This window comes from Notamacropus eugenii, chromosome 7 (assembly GCF_028372415.1).
Source record: "Notamacropus eugenii isolate mMacEug1 chromosome 7, mMacEug1.pri_v2, whole genome shotgun sequence".
Lineage (NCBI taxonomy): Eukaryota > Metazoa > Chordata > Mammalia > Diprotodontia > Macropodidae > Notamacropus > Notamacropus eugenii.
Window position 1 is genome coordinate 37,742,334 of NC_092878.1, and position 17,737 is coordinate 37,760,070.

The 17,737-nt window shown below is 40.6% G+C and overlaps 1 protein-coding gene across 2 annotated transcripts in view; it reads right to left on the bottom strand.

Annotated features, from left to right (window-relative positions):
• Positions 1-17,737, bottom strand: part of RIN3 (Ras and Rab interactor 3) — a 165,195-nt gene that overhangs the window by 116,457 nt on the left and 31,001 nt on the right. The gene's annotated exons all lie outside the window — the stretch shown is intronic.

Here is a 17,737-nt window from a genome sequence, read left to right on the forward strand (position 1 = left end):
TTTTGTCCTTCCCTTCAGCCATCACTGAATCCTAAAACCATAAAATGCTAGTGTTATAAATTACCTTAGGACATCAATACAGCTCGGTGACACAGTAGATAGAGTGTTTATCCTAGAGCAAGGAAAACTGGAGTTCAAATCTAGCCTCAGACTAGTTGTGTGACCCTGGCAAATCACTTCAACTCAGCCTCAGTTCCTCTATCTCTAATAATAGCACCTACCTCCCAGAGTTTTTCTGAGGATCAAATGGAATATTGTTAAAGTTCTATGCAAACCTGAAAGCACTACACAAATTATTATCATCAGTATTATTAATGTTCAGAATAAGCCATAGAATGGTAGAGTTTGAAGGGACTTTAAAGCATAGGATGTCAAAACAAAGATTAAAATTAAAATCCTAGAAGGGCCTTGAGAACTAGAATGTTAAGAATTGAAAGGGCCCTTCTAGGATATATTCTAACCCAGGATTTCTTAAACTTTTCCCATTCAGACCCCTTTTCAGTTCTTTGGTGTTGCATGGCCTGAGCACATGTGCAGTGCAAAGTGTGCATGCTTTGTGTTCAGAATAGGCAATGGCTGCCAGAAACACCCCAGATTAAGAAGCTAGACTCTAACCCATCCATTTTCCAATCAACAGTTCACATTTATTTTTGTTTACAAGGTGCTTTCCTCATAACAACTCAAAGAGTAGGAAGTATGAGTATTATCATCTGCACTTTATAGATGATTGTATCACCTCAGGTTTATGGAAACCTGAGTCTCAGAGAAGGGAAAAGAGGTGTCTATCTATGGTCACATAGCTAGTCCTTCAGAATAGCTGGGACAAACCTCAGGGGGAATTTTCAGGTCAATAATTTCAGGATTCACGGGATCCTTTGGGCAGTCAGTGAATAAATACGTATTTAATCTACTATCATGTGGCAGGTAGGGCAGATAGGTGTTTCAGTGGATAGAGAGCACTGGGTCTGGAGTCAGGAAGATCTGAGTTAAAATCTGGCCTTGGAGGCTCACTAAACTATGTGACCTGGGCAAGTCATTCAATCCCTATTTGTCTCATTCCTCATCTGTAAAATGGGGGTACTCTAGAGAAGGAAATGTCAAATCACTCCAATATCTTTGCCAAGAAAATCCTATGGGCAAGTCCACAGGGTCATGAATAATCAGAAATGACTAAAAGATTGAACATTCATAACAAATGTGCCAAGTACTATGCTAAGCACTTGAGATACAAAGAAAGACCAAAGGCAGGTCCTGCTCTCAATGGCAGAGACACTTCAAACCAATTAGAAGTTAAAACAAGATTGTCTCTTAATTTTTATTTTACTGCTACCTTGATTCCCCCAAATGCCCTCCCTCTCTCCCTCACCCAGACAGAGGGTCAGCTATGACCGTCGTTGCTGTTCAGTCATTTGGTAGTGTCTGATTTTTCACAACCCCGTGGACACAAAAGTACCGGAAAAGTTTGCCATTTCCTTTTTCCAGTATGGCTCCATTTTATAGATGAGGAACTGAGGCAAATAGGGGTTAAGGACTGGCCCAGCATCACACAGCTAGTAATTTCTGAGACTAGGTTTCAACTCAGATCTTCCAAACTTGTGATCCAGTGCGCTATCCATTGTACCACCCAGCTGCCCCTTCAGCTTTGATTATCTTCTAATAAACAGTTCCAAGTCCCCTTAATTAATCCATATCTTTCTGAATAGAGTTTTACCTAAATTACCTCTGATTCCAGTAACAACCTATTAATGTTGGGACTATTTCTCCCATTTTGTAGATAAGGAAAATGAGGTTTAGAGAGATTAAGTTACTTGTGTAAAGTCACAGAATAGAGACCTGTTGGAGTTGAAACCCAAATTTTCTGAATCTTTTCCCACAATGCCACCTTTCTAATTACAATAGCCTTCTCTGAGAAGCTAGCTGGTTTAATCACTGTATTAACATTGTTTTGTACACAAGTGGTTTCCTTACTTCCTTAGAAACTTAAAAACAAGTGCTCCCATCCAGGAAAGACTTGATGTTTATCTTGTTCCAGTTTGGCCCCAGGGATACTCACTCCCCCACAGGGCATGGGGCCATTGCCCTTGCAGCGTGGGATTAGCCTGTGCTTTTATGCCTTTGGAACTGAAGCTGTGCCAAGTGACCGGACCTCGCAGGCTTTTTGCCCAGGCTGCCCAGTCAGTACTGAGAGCACCTTTTCTTTCATAACAGAAGAAATTGATGTCAGGGACTATGATTCCACCCTTGCTTCAAATGTATCTTCATTTCTTTCATGAAAAGAACACTAGGTTGAGAGTCAGGAGACCTAGGTTCTAGTTCTAGTTCTGCTGTTTTCCTATCTATATGACCTTGAGTAAAACACTTTCCTTTTAGGGGCTTCTCAAGTCTCCTCTGTAAAAGGTAGGGGTTGGACTATAGCTGGATTCTGTATCACTATAATCCTACTAAGCCTTTCTAGGAGTGCTGTCACAGGCTTTCTCGTCTGGAGGGAGCCTTCCTCATCTGCCTGGACCAACAGAAGGATGATATTAATGTGTTAACATAGGGTGGTACAGCCTAGCTGACTGCAGAGACACATGCTTGACTATGTGGAAATCACACATAAATATCTGAACCTCAAACTCCACAAGAGGCCAGAGATAAACGGAAAGGCAAGATCCAAGGCTGAGCTCATGTGGTTGTTTACAATTCCAGGGCCTCCACCTCATGTCCTAAGAAGTGCCCTTAGTTTCTCCTATGAGCTGGGTTGCTTTTCCTTGCGAGATAAGTAGGGAATAACTTATGGACATAGACCTTGGATGACTGGAAAGCACTTTTCACATATGTCAAGATCATCTGGCCCTTACAACAAACCCATAAGGTAGGCAGGTCAAGTACTAGTAGATCTATTCTGTTGAGGAAACAGGCTCAGAGTAGTTAAGTGATTTGCCTGAAGTCCCAAGAGCATAAAGTGGTAGAAACAGACACCTAGATCTTCTAAGTCAAAATATACCATATCTATATGTGTATGTGTACAGAAATTGGTACAAGTTGTGGAAAATGATTTTTTTTCTTAGTACTCAGTATCTGTAAATAAGGTAGATTTTAGTGCGAGTATAGTAGATTTTTGTTATTTTTTCTTAGAGTTTAGTTTCCAAGGATCCATGGCCATACCAATCTCCTGTTCTCAGGTATTAGATATGTAAACTTGTAAGGCTTGAGGGAACCCTTAGGGTTGAATGCACAAGTTGGAATGCTGTGTGCACCTCAACTAGCCCCTATTGAGGCTTGAGAGGATTTAGGAAAGTGCACAGGATTGTCTGTCTCGATTGACCCCATTGAGATGTAGAGGTAGTTGCTCCCTTCTTGCCCACCCCTTCGAGAAGGGTGGTTAGGGAATGCTGTAGGAGTTAATGCTCCTATTATCAGCAAGCTTCTTGTGAGAACACTAGACTAGAATAAAGTGAAATTATTAACCCCTTTGAAGCTGTCTTTGTGTTTTTCTTGTCTAACCAGATCAAGGGTGAAACCTGTGCTAGCAGCCCTCAAGTGTGCTGTGTTTATTGGTGTTAGAGAAATCCTGGCAACTCAGAGCTTTCCCCACAGCCTCCTTCTCCAAAGTTCTTCAGAAGGACATTATTGATAATGAGATTGCATTGTGTAATGTTAAGGGAATGTGAAGATCTTTCCTGTCCCTTAATAGGCCCATGTGCCCTGCTTTGAGCTTTGACCCAGTCACATAAAGCTCATGATGGGTATAGCCGAGAGAGTGAGGTAGAGCTGAGAGAGAGGTGGCAGGCAGAGCAGGGCAGAGCAGAGCAACTGGCCTGGGTGAGAGTGGAGCATTTTGCCTAAGGGAGCTTGTTTGTGGGGAGGTTTGGGGATGGCAGTGCTTCTTCTATTGGTAATATGTACAAACTTCGTTGTTACCATGGTAGAACTGGCTTTCTGGTATCTGAATAAATATTTTGGTTTTGTCTTTGAGGAAGAGTTTATATTTTGAGAATTTACCCTGAAAATACACATGCATATCTATAGCAGCTGCTGTGGGTATCACATTGGGATATACCTTGGAAGCTGTCTGAGTGGAGACAGATTCTTCTGCCTAGATAGCCCAAGGCTGAGAATGGTCTGGTATGGTAGGATGTGTGTGCATATGTGTGTGTGTGTGTGTGTGATCTGATAGAACAGGTATTTTCTCGGTCAGGAGGTAGAATGATGGTGGGGGGCCCCTGTTGAAAAGGTATATAAACTGGGCACCCCAACTTTCAAATCAAGCCAATTCTGGACGAGTCCCCTTAGGGGTCTCAGTACTGTACTTTAACTCCCATGCATGTCGCCACCTTGTGAGAGAAATAAAAATATGAGCCCAACCTAATTTAGTTTGTCTTTCTTAGATCAAACTCTGTTTTGAGGTTGGCAAAGTGAAGGTATAGCTATCGTTACATGTACTGTGAAAAATGATCTTTCTTAGTAATCATTACCTTGGAGACTCAAATCCCCTGCCACCCCCCATTCTTCCAAAGGTCAGTTTCTTCTTCAGAAGGACATTACTGATAATGAGATTGCATGGAGTCTCCTTATCCAGGTCAAAACCCAATCCAATCTCCTGGAAGTTAATTTAATCAAAGGTACTGAAGCCCCATTGTGTTCTACTCAGGCTTGGGTGGAGACAGATTCTTTGTCTAGATAGCCCAAGGTTGGGAGTAGTGTGGTATACCTGGGGGAGTGGTGGTCTGATAGAAGACATATTTCTTCAGTCTGGAGGTAAAAAGATGATGGGGTGATATCAACCCCTGTTGAAGAGTTATAGAAACTGTGCACCCCAACTCCAAAAATGGCTCAGCCTTTGACTGCAGTTCTGCATGTATGCTGTCAGCTTGAGAGAAATAAACTTTCTTTTTTTCTAAGAATTCTAAGACAATCCTGTCTGATTCTAAGACAAATTTGTTTGTCTTTCTGGAAGTTGATAGTATATATATGAATATAAATATGCAATGCATTATATGCATATATAGGTGCACCAAAAGTCTTAGTGCAATTAAAAGCTTTATCATTTGGGACTAAGACTAAGCTACACTAAGTGTTTTGGGAAATCCTGTATATTTGTGTATGCGTAACTAGCTGAAATTTCCAGTACACCACAGTTAAATATATTAGTAGTTGTAATAACAGTAGCTTGAATGCGTATCATACTTAAAAATTTACATAGCACTTTACATATATTTTCTCATTTTAGCTTTACACCAGCCCTGAGAAGTAGTAACTACAGGTATTATTTCCATTTTACAAATGAGGAAATTGAGGTTGATTTTAGAGACACAAAATGACTGACTTTGTGGTCACCCAGCTAGGAAGTATGATTTGAATGCAAATGATCCTGGCTTCCAATCCAGTCTTCTTTCTACTCAGCCAAGTTTCTATTAACACTAATACCAATACAAATAAATATTAGGAAGACTGGTGATAAAACAAGGTGTCCATTACAGTACAAAATGAAACATACATACATATATTTTATATATAATACATGTATACATACATATGTATGTGTGCGTGCGTGCAGAGAGAGAGAGAGAGAGAGCGAGCCAATGGGGGAATTTGTTTTGCTTAATTGTTATAAGAAATTTGATTCCCCCCCTCCTCCATGTGGAGGAGGGAGAGAAAACAGCTATCTGTTCATTTTTTTTTTTAGATAAAGAGAGAGGGGGTACTATAGATGTGAAATGTATGAACTTACAGACAGGGTCATTGGATTGTTAGTTTTACTTAACTGTTTTGCTTAGTTACAAAAGACCTCTGGACAAGTGGGAGGAATCTGTAAATGTGTTTAACGTAAAAACAAAACCCATCAATAAAACTGAAAGTATAAAAAGAAATAGTTTTGACCTCATAGAACAACTGAAAGGGCTTTGGGGGATACTCAGGGATCCTTGGGTCATACTTGAGAACCTCTGGGGTAGATCAAACCCTATTCACACCTTCGCATTCTGTATGACTTTTTGTCTGTGGTCCTTCTATGACTCTTCTCTAGAACTACCTACCCAATGTGCTTGAGACCATTCTTTGAGTTGTCTCGGAACTTTACAAATGACCGGGGCAAAACTCCGTCATTCTATCTACCCTTAGTCTTATACTTGACTGACCTACATTTTCTAGTCATCTGTGTCCATAGTGATTATTTTTATGGATGAGTCACTGTTGGGAATATGCTGTCCCTTCTCATCCCACAGGGGGTTCCATTGCTCCTTGGGGGTATATATATATTTTTCATTCTCCAGAGATTGTGTTGTTCCATGATTCATAGCCATATGGCATCATAATTACTGTCATTCCCTATAGATGATGAACTCCTATTTATAGATGGCACCATGATAGTTGCATCAAGATCCAGAATACTATAGGGACTTCTCAAGAAAAACTACGGTGATCAGGATTGGCCTTGCTACTCACCTGGGAAAAAAAAATAAGTCTATGAAAAGTGTATTTTTTTCTATATTATGAAATGTAGTTAGATGGGTAGCACATCAAGTTATCACCCTGTACATTTTTTAATGCTCTAAAAATATGAATTATTATCACTAGAAAAGAAGTTCCTAAAGGGTAGTGAGATGACATCTTATCTATAATATTTTCAACTTTCCCTTCATACCTTGCATATATTCTTGCAAACAGCAAGAGCACAAAAAATATTTGCTGAATGAATAAATGAATAAAACACACAACTTCACTTCCTATTTAAACTCCAACCTCAGCCATCATAGAAGTTTGCTGGGTACATATACACTGGCAACTTTCATTAGCAGTGGCGACCTTTGTTAATGAGCAGCCTGCCTACCGCAAAATAATGAGCCTCCTCTCACAGAGGCTCCCCTGGAAACAATAACAGTTTCAGGACAATTTTCCCTTCTGATCACAAGTAATGAAACAATTGTCTCATGAAGGCAATATAACTCCATGCGGTTTGCAGAACTAGGCTAGAGTCCAGGGAAAGGAAGGTCAATCCCAAAACACTTCATTAAGGAAAGTAACTCAGGAAAACCCTAGCCCCTGGGCCTCATGGTATAAATCCTAGACTCTGATGCTCTCCCATATTTTGGGGATTTGTCCATGGAGGGTTTTCTAATCAGCTCTCAGAAGTAATGATTAGATTGATGTCTTCCATGGTTAAAATATACAGTGGTGGGGCCCCGTCCCAGGCATCTATCTTATTAGACTATATGAGAAAAGAAGAAAGCACAGCTTCCTGGGTGGGATGGGAACATGAATAGAAAGAGTGAAGTGACCTGGCATCTTGGAGGTGATGGATAAAGGTCAGTGCATAAATTTGCTTCAAAAGAAAGAGAGGCAGTGGCCCAACTATAAAGATATCCACAAAAATCATCCTCCAGGCTACCAACATTAGACCTCTGGGAAACCTATTCAGAAACAGATCTTGAGATAGGGAAATACTGTTATGAGTGCCACTTAATAGACAAGTGCAGATCTCTGAGGATACAGGGAGTAGGGGTTGAAGGGAGAGAAGAAAGAAGAGATCCTATGCATCTCCTGCTCCAAACAGTACCACAAACAGCCTTCTCTAACTTCATCCTCTGTTCCTCCAATGATAACAATTTTGTTGTTCAGTCGCTTCAATTGTGTTTGATTCTGTGACAACATTTGGAGTTTTCTTGGCCAAGATAATGGAATGGTTTGTTATTTCCTTCTCCAGCTCATTTTACAGATGAGGAAACTGAGGCAAATAGAGTTTAAGTGACTTGTCCATAGGTACACTGCTAATAAATAATGTCTGAAGGGTCACAGAGAGTTGGACATGACTGGAACTGAATAACAAAATTATTGTACAAGTTCACAATCTTCGAGTCATCCTCTAGCTTCCATATTCAATCAGTTGCCAAATCTTGTGGGCTCTGGCTCTTTACCATTTCTCCTGTCTCCTTTAGATCCTTATCTCTGAGTGGACTATTACTATAACCTCCTAGTCTCCCAGCATCCAATCCCTTCTTCAATCCATCTTCCACAGAGCTGCTAAATTGATGTAACTCAAGCACAAGTTTAAACATCATTTCCCAACTCAAGAAACTTTCTTGTCTCTTTTATTGCCCTTAAGATAATATACAGACTCCTTTACGTAGCATTTAAAGTCTTTCATGATTTGGCTTCAACCTGTTTTTCCAACACTGACCTACTTGCTGATTTCCTGTAACCCACCTGGCAAAAACTTGGCCTCCTCACTTCTGACTCTTGGAGCCCTTAGTTAGTGCTTCTCATAAGTCAAGGGTAAGCTCAAGGGTTGATGGGGCACTAATAATGGACTCCTAAAAGGCAGTGTACTTTCCCAGGAGGCCCAGGCTTTGGCATTGACCTGAGACATACCACCCATCCCAGTATAATCCCTTCAACTGTCCTTTTATGGTGGCCCTCTGATCCAGCCCAGCCTTTTATTTTCTGTACCTGGCCCACCCAGGTTGCTTCTCACTCCTTGATCCCATTCAGATTTTCTCAGTATAAAAGTACCAATCTTATCCCCCATTAAATTGGGCAGATTTCTTAGGAATCTCACCTGCCTAACTGACTTTATAATAAAACCTCACTACTCTGACCAAAAAGCTTGAATGGTCAACTTAATCAAGGCAGATGTCTCCAGTATTCTTGAATTTTGGGATTCTTAGCACCCCAAACTCCAACAGGGCAATAACCTACAAGAGATCTTTCCTGATTCTCCCCACCACAATATTACTTTATAATTACTGATAAGGTTCAGGGTGTACTCTAAAATGTGGGGTGCAAGATTGTCTTGATAGACTTTATTCAGGCCATCTCCAAATCAAGTAAAAGCATTTGTTCAGGGTAACACACCACACAACACAACACATGAAGCAGGCTTCCCTGCCCCTTAAGGGAGACGAAGCTTAAGGGAAACCCCAGTTTAAAGGGGGGGTGGTAGCCCCCCCAGGGGAGAGAGGATTTAAGGGAGATGGTTCCTTAAGGGAGACTCCAGCTTAAGGGAGCCTCTGATTAAGAAAGATGCCAGAGTAAGGAAGGTGTCTGAGTAAGAGGGCCACCACCACCCCACTTAAAAAAAGACACTCCTAGCCAGGAGAGACTAGGAATTCTTATAGAATAAAACCTGTGGGAGTGGAGATGAGGTGACCAGAGACACCTGGGCAAAGGGAGTGGGAGATGAAGTAATCAGGGACAGTAGTTTCAGAGTTTCCAAATGATCTATTCCATTGTTCACCCCTTCAGTGTCCTAGACCAGCCTACTTTAATCTCCTGGTCTCCTAAAGTGGTTTTAAGTGGTACTTCAGATAATGGACTTCTCAATGACCACTTTATTTCAATCTCATCATCACCCCACTCAAGAAGTAGACACCCAAATCTATTTAAGAAAAAGGGCAAGGGTCATGCATTCCTCACCAATTGCCCTGTATGTATTTTGTATTTATATAACTGTACACCAGTTGTCTTACTCCAGTAAAATGAAAGCAGGGACTGTTCGGATTTAGTTTTCATATATTATACTAAGTGCCTAGCTCAGAGCTCAGAACACAGAGCATGCTTAATAAATACATACTGAATTAAAATGAATGGTTTTATTCAGCCTTCACCAAGTACCACAAAAACGCCCTACTCATTCAAATACCTTCTGTTCTTGTTCTTTAGTGATGTCTGACTCTTTGTTACTCTGAGGATCATACTGTCGTCCAAGGAGTTTTCTTGGCAAAGATACTGGATGGTTGCCATATCCTTCTCTGATGGATTAAGGCAAAGAGAGGTTAAATAATTTGCCCAGGGTCACAAAACTACAAAACTAGTTAAGTTACAAAACTAGTAAGTGTCTAACACTGGATTTAAACTCAGATCTGCTTGACTCCAGGCCAGTGCTCTACTGGGCCATCCAGATATCTCCTTATTCTGCTCTACCAGTCTGGAACATTCTTCTCTTAAATGCTACCTCCTCCAGGATCCTGCCTGGCTATAATGACCTGTTATCTTTAGGTTTCATATGACACTTTATTTTAGTTCAATTCAATAAACATCTATCATGTGCCTACTTTGTTTATAGCATGGTCAAAATGAAATGAAAATGGAAAAAAAAATAGTCTCTGTCTCAAGAAGCAAACATTCTGAACTTCCACAGTACTTGAAGTCATAGACTCATTGAATGTTAGAGTTGGAAGGGATGCTAACAGATTCTTTCCATGGGCAGCTAGGTGGCACAGTGGATAGAGTACAGTGCCTGGAGGCAGGAAGACAAGTTCAAATATGGCCTCAGACACTCACTAGCTTTGTGACCCTGGGCAAGTCACTTAACCCCATTTACCTCAGTTTCCTAATCTATAAAATGAGCTGGAGAAGGGAATAGCAAACCACCATAGTATCTCTACCAAGAAAACTCCAAATGGGGGTCACAAAGAGTCCGACACTACTGAAAAACAACAAATAAGAGATTCTTTGGTCCAAAGGTTCTTAAACTTTTTTGCGTGTCATAGACACTTTTGGCAGTCCAGTGAAGACTATGGATCCCTTCCCAGAAAAATGTGTTAAAATGCATAAAATAGAATCCACATAATTAAAAAAGGAAACCAATTCCATTGAAATACAGTTAACAAGGTACTTTACAAACCAAATTCTTGGGCCCCAGATTAGATGCCTTATCTAGTCCAATTTCCTCATTTTAATAAACAAAGTTGTTGAGATACAGGGAAGTCCATATCATCAGAGATCCGTACTTTTTCCACCAAACCACATTTGTCAGTCCCACAGTTTAATACTAAAATCTGTTATATATATATATATTTTACCTGTTATATACCTGTTATTTCACTGGTGAAGAAAGAGAACTTCCAGTGAAGAAATTTCGTCAATACAGAGCTATACCAGCTCTTCAATGACGGTTCTTAAGAGCTATCTGAGGCAACATGAGGTTAAGTGACTTGCCCAAGGTCAAATTGCCAGTATATGCAAGAGTTAGCAGGTCTTGAACCCAGATTTTCCAAACTCAGAGGCCAGACCCCTATTCATTATGCTGTTATCTTCTCTTGTCCTTTATTATATTATCTCTCTCAATTGCAGTTATCTTTCCCCATCAAAATTTTGATACATTGAGGGTTGGCATAAGAAATTAAATGGGAATTTGGGGGGAGTTTTGTGAAAGACAGATGACACAGAAATGCTTAACCCAAATAATACAATAAGGTGTGTCCCCCCAAAAAGAAAAATATTCAGATTTCTTTGGCACAAAGGGTGGGCCAAAAATTTTTACTCAGATTTTCTGAATCAAGGGGAGCACCTCACCCCCACCCCAGTAATATGGAAGGAATAACTACAGATTGAAAGGACATGAAAGACAAGGACCATGTCTTATTGACCCTTCATTATGTCCCCCATCAGACTATACAGGATGTCCCAAAAGTCTCAGCACTGTTGTAATTTCTAATTTCTTAGTGTACAAAGATTTTAGGGGCACACTACTTAGCTAAGTTGGTCAACACAGCAGGAACTCAAGAAATGTTTGTTGATTGGGATCAGAAGAGAAGAGAAAGGCCTGGAAGGGAAGACAGACTGGAAGGAAAGTTAGTGGAACAAAGACAACAGTCAAATTCTACAGATAGGGAGAAATAAACTCCCCTATAGAAACAATGCTATAAAGGGTGATTAAATTCCTAGGTCTGTTTTATAAAAGCCTATTTTACTCACAAAGTGTCAGAGCTGTAGAAAGACTATAATTTTCCCCTTTTCCTATGAAAAAGGCCTTGTGAATTCCAACGGGAAACTCAAGGAATTTGTCCTTTCACACCCCTGGCTGCTTCCTACTACTATTGAGAAGAAATGACTCCTCTCTCCACCATTCCAGTATTAATCCTTGACATGCAGGGTCTGGTTGTCTGCTGTGTAGGTTCAGAAACTTGATTGGATTCATTTTGTTCAAAGGTGATCGGGTGGACCAGAAACTGACTAATTTAACCTGAATGTCAACTTAAACCCGTTTGCATGTTTAGAACACCTCATTATATATAAAAGGATTTTCATACTTCATTTTATCCTCATAAGAATCCAATAGGACAAATTGGGAAAGGATCATTACCCATCTTACAGATGAGAAAACTGAAGCTCACATCAGTGAAGTGACTTGCCTAAGACTACAAAGATGGTTTGACTTTGAATAGGATCTGGGTTTCAGATGCCAAGTCCAATCGTTTTTTCTTGGCACCACACTACTTCTCACTATAGTACAATGAAACTGCTAAAGGATATACACCTGGCAAGATAACTGTACCTATGAGGAAAGTACACATTTGCCATGGGCACTCCCTCCTAATGAGTATGTTCATTGAAGAAACGAAAACACAAATGGGAAGTCAGCTTGCTGAACACAAAATTGAACAAGGAATTGTGTATTTTAAAATTTTTTCATCTCATTTTTATGTACATCTTGGCAACTTCCAAGTATGTCTCTTTGCCCTCCCTTACCCAACAAGCTGCCCTTTGTAATAAAAATTTTAAAGGAAAGAAAAAAACAATTCAGGAAAACTAATACACCTGTGTCTATCAGTATATGTAACATTCCATAACTGTAGTACCCCAGCCAAACCCTCACACTTTACGCTGCAATAAACAGAAGCATTTTCTCGAGAGCTGCATATTTTTAAGATTGTTCTAATTAACAAGAATTTATTAAGCACTTACTATGTTTCAGACCCTGTGCCAAGCATTAACGGATGCAAAGAAAAGCAAAAGATAGCCCTTGCCCTCAATAACTACACACAAACAAGCTATATGCTGGATAAACTGGAGGCAATCCACAAAGGGAAGGCACTAGCATTATGGGGGACTGGAAAGACTTTGTAAAAGGCTGATCTTTAGCTGAGACTTGAAGGAAACCAGGAGATGGAGAGGAGAAGGGAGAGAGCTCTGGGCATGGGGGAGAACAAGTGAAAATGCCCACAGCTGGGAGATGGAGTGTCTTCTTGGAGAAATAGCGAGTGCTTCACTCAGTAGGGTAGGAAGGGGCTTGATCATGGAGGCTGTTAAAAGCCAGAGGATTTTATATTTGGTCGTGGAGGCAATAGAGAGTGTATAGACTTCTAGTCATAAGGGAGTTTGGAGTTCATTTAAGCCAATTCCCTTCAGTTCAGATTCATGGTTCTTTACACTACACCTTAGGGAAGGGGCCTTAGAGACTACCACCCTTTTCCACTACTAGATAATAAATAGTGATTAGAATCAAAGCAATATCTCTCCTGAACAATTCTAGAAACATTGATTAATTCTCATCCACTCACTCTCCTTATTTTACTATCCTCTTGTCCACCTTACATTTCGGCCTCCTTACCTTGTTTCCTCATCTGTAAACTGGACATGTTAATACCTGTAATGTCTATTTTGCAGGGTTGTTGGGAGGACCAAATCAGATCATGAATATAAAGGATTTTGCAGAGTCTAAATAAAACTCTACGTAAATGTTAGCTAGTATAATTATAGTGTTATAGTTTTAGGAGTGGAAGGGACCTTAGAGATCGTCTAATCTAATCCCTCATTTTACAGATGAGGAAACTGAGGCCTTTAGAAAATGTGAGTCCTACTACTTAGCACCTATGTGATCTTGATCATAGGTTTCCTCATTCCTGAAAAGAGGAGGCTGGACTAGATGATGCTCCCAACTCTAAATCTAAAGTGTGACTCAGTTTCCTCAGGGAGAAAATTTAATAGTCAGAATTCTAAGTAAGCCCACTGAACACTGCTGGAAAATGATCCCATGATCAAGCCCTTTCAAGACCATGTAAGCTCCATCTCTAGGAGAGAATTTGAGGTGCACAGGGGCAAAGAGTCTCCTTAAATATCATATAACATTTTAGCAGCTTATAAGAATGTTTTGATCTCTTGGGACTGAAGCCCTGACTCCCTCCACTAAGACCTTTGGGCTGCCCTCAAAGACCAATCTAGGGGTCTCCTTTTGAGTATTTCATTCAGATCTAATGATCTATACATAAGAAGGTCTACTCTCTGAAAAGACATGACACCAATTGTATATTGAGACTCGAACTTCTGGGTGTTTTTTTGAGAAATATAATCATCAAAGCCCATGATTTGGCCACTACAGAATATTTCTTATATCTAGGTCCATGCCAGGACAGCTAGGTGGGATGGTGGATAGAGCACTGGGCCTAAATCAGGAAGACTCATTTTCATGAGTTCAAATCTATCCTGGGGACACTTACTAGCTATGTGATCCTGGGCAAGTCACTTTACCCTGTTTGCCTCAGTTTCCTCATCTGTCAAATGAGCTGGAGAAAGAAATGGCAAACCACTCGAGTATCCTTGCAAAGAAAATCCTAAAGGAGGTCATGAAGAGTTTGACATGACCTAAGTGGACTCAAAAAAATGTCCATGCCAGGCTGTTTGACTGTATCCTTTGGTTGCAGTGGAAATCATCTATCTACCTGGAATTGATCCTAATAAAGGAATATAAATACAGCAAACATGTATTAAGTACCTATGGCATGCAGAGCCCTCTCTAAGATATGGAAGAGATAAAAGGTTCAGTTGAAACTCAGAAGTTTTGTCAGAGTCCATCTCAAATGCCATCTCCCATAAAGTCTTCCTCCTGATCTCTCAGTTGGTCAGGAGCTTCTACCACATTTAACATACTATTTTATTTTGTATCTTCTTAATGCATGCCATAATACTGTGTATGGTGGTCATCTGTGTTTGTATCACCTCTCACTAGACTACAAGCAGGGTCTATATCTTATCTAAACTTTGCATTTCAGGGCCTAAGCACAGTGTTCCTCAAACGATAGGAATTTTTTTCTTCCTTTAAACAAGCATTTATGTTTTCTTCATATCTTCCCACCCCCCTACACATTCACTGGAAAAAACCAAAAACATACTTTGGAACAAATATGCAAAGTCAAGTAAAATAAATTCCCATGTTAGCTCAGTCCAAACATAGGTCTCATTCTGCTTCTTGGGTCCATCAACCTACCTTTCTTTCAGGAAGTGGGTAGTACTTAATGAATTTTTGCTGATTAATGGATTGATAATTTAGCAATGACAGGAGATCAAATTTTAAAAGAGAGGGTAGCCAGTCAGGGGAGCTATTTTATACCTCTGCCTTTTTCTTCAGCCCCAAATGACTTGACTAAGGGTCTCTCTTTTTCCTCGCAGTCACATGCTGATCATTCTCCATAGCATCTCCCTACCATCTATATAGGAGCCTAGGGGCTGAGCTTTGGCTCCACCAAGGTTTTCCAAACTTTCTGTAGCCACAAGACTATCTTCTACAGAAAAATCTAAGGATGCTTCACCATGCAGGGTCCTTTTCTTGTTGTCCCATCTGTTTCATTGTGTCCGACTTTTCATGATCCCATTTGGGTTTGTCTTGGGAAGGATACTGGAGTGGTTCACCATTTCCTTCTCCATCTCATACAGATGAGGAACTAAGGTAAAGAGGGTTAAGTGACTTGCCCAGGGTCACACATCTAGTAAATATACAATAATGAATGGGTTTTACAGGACTGTGATTAGAAATTCTGACACCCCTGGGGGAATTAATTTGAGGACGGGAAAGATAAGGGCAAAAGTAATTCTGAAGACACTTCTGGAGATGTCAATACATGCCACCATTTTCTGATCCCACAGGGTAGGGTCCCAGGGCAACAGAACAACTCAACTCAGTCAGGCTGTGGTGGTAATGTACAACACAAGAGCTGCAGCGGTAGGGAGAATTGGGAGCTCCAGGAGAGGAGTATGATGGTGGTATGTGAGGGTGTGTTGACGCTCCTAGAACAGGTAAGGGTAGAGCAAGCTTGTGCTTCTGGACATGAGACCCGTGGAGGACCCAGATGCACACAGTAAAGCTTGCCCACCCAGAACTGTCATTGCCCTGGGGCAAAGACCATGCTGCCCTATGTTAATTAGAGCTCTAGGGACATGGTGCAAAAGTTTGTTTCTAAGTCAGCTGGTTGTAACTAGGAACAGATTTTCCCAGAGAAAGTGTTATAAATAGTGCTTACATTCCCCAGGCTGGTTCACAAAGGACTATTTAAGCCCATTACATGGAAGAGATTTACTATTAATAATACTAATCCATTAGAAATATAGATGCTGTAGTAGAAGTGAGAATCAAGGGAATTGGGTTAAAATTTGGCTCAGATAATGACTAACTGGGACAGCAAGGTAGCGCAGTGGATAGAGCACAGGGCCTGAACTCAGATAACTGCTAGCTGTATGACCCTGAGTTAGTCACTTAAACCTTGTTTGCCTCAGTTCTTCATCTGTAAAATGAACTGGAGAAGGAAATGGCAAAGCACTCCAGTATCTTTGCCAGAAAACACCAAATGAGGTCACAAAGAATCAGACATGACTGGACAAATGAGTAACGGTTTGAACATTTAACCTGTCAAAGCTTGGTTACCTTTCTGTCAATAGGAACAATTATATTACTTGACTACACGGGCATTGTGAAAAAATATTTTATAAACTTTAAAATATTATCGAAATGTGATTTTAAAATTATCCTGAACCCTGTGGTTGGGAACAGAGAGACTCACATGCTGGAATAGTTGAAGAATTTCCTTCCTCTTTCCTGGGGGCTGTGCTGACCTGAGATAACACTTTGAAACAGATGAATTTGGGTCTGACATCCTCTTATCCCCTTATCCGTGCCCCAGAGCCACCTCCTAGGGCTCCCAAGGGCTCCCAATGACTGACACGTACACAAAACTGAGAGGTTTATCAAGTGCCTTATATACACGATAACATTTTATTATCATGACAACCCTTTTAGGTGATAACCAAAATAGCAATAATAATAGCTAGGACTTACATAGAACTTAAGGGTTTGAAAAGCATTTTATATAGGGTGACTCATTTCACCCATGCAACCACCTAGTGAAATGGGTGCTACTATCACTGCCATTTCACAAATGGGAAAATGAGATTCAAAGGGCAACTTGGCCAGGCTTACCCTGCTAGTAAGAAGCAGAAACAAGACTCAAACTCAGTCCAACCCCCTTATTTTACCGATGAGGAAACTGAGGCAAACAGGGTTAAGTGACTTTCTCAGGGTTACACAGCCAGACACTTACTCAGGGAAATGAGTCTTCCTGAGTCCAGGCCTGGCACTCTACCCACTAGGCCACATAGCTGCCCATTTTTCTTAAGTTACCCTATAGCCTTCTCCATTTGCACAACTTTGGGTAACGATGATTATAATAAGCTCATAGTTCTACAATGCTTTACACAGTACTTTCCACACAGCAACCCCAGGAGGTAGGAAGGGCATATGTTATTCCTGCCTTTTACATAAAGAAATTAATCAAAAATTAGCATTTATTAGGTACCTATTATGTGCCAAACACTGCTAGTCACTGGGATGAAAAGATCAGTACCACTGCCTGTTACATTCTGAAAGGGGACCTAGAGGTCAGAGATACAGAGTCATTTGTCCATGGTCACAGGGCCAGTGATGGAGCCAGGACATTTTTGGCTTGGCTCTCAGTACAATATTCTTCCCACTTTTTTAGAACAAACTCATGATTTCTTTGAAACAAGTAACTTTCGAGGAATCTCCCTCCACCAAAGCATAACAAAAATTATTCTGCAACTTAAAATCTTTGAGAGGTTTCTGGGACACTGAGAGGTTAAGTGATCTTCCCAAAGTCACACAGCTCTTCCCATGTCAGAAGTGGGACTTGAACTCAGGTCTTATTGATCGACTCTGAGGCTACCTCTATCCACTGTGGCATGTTCT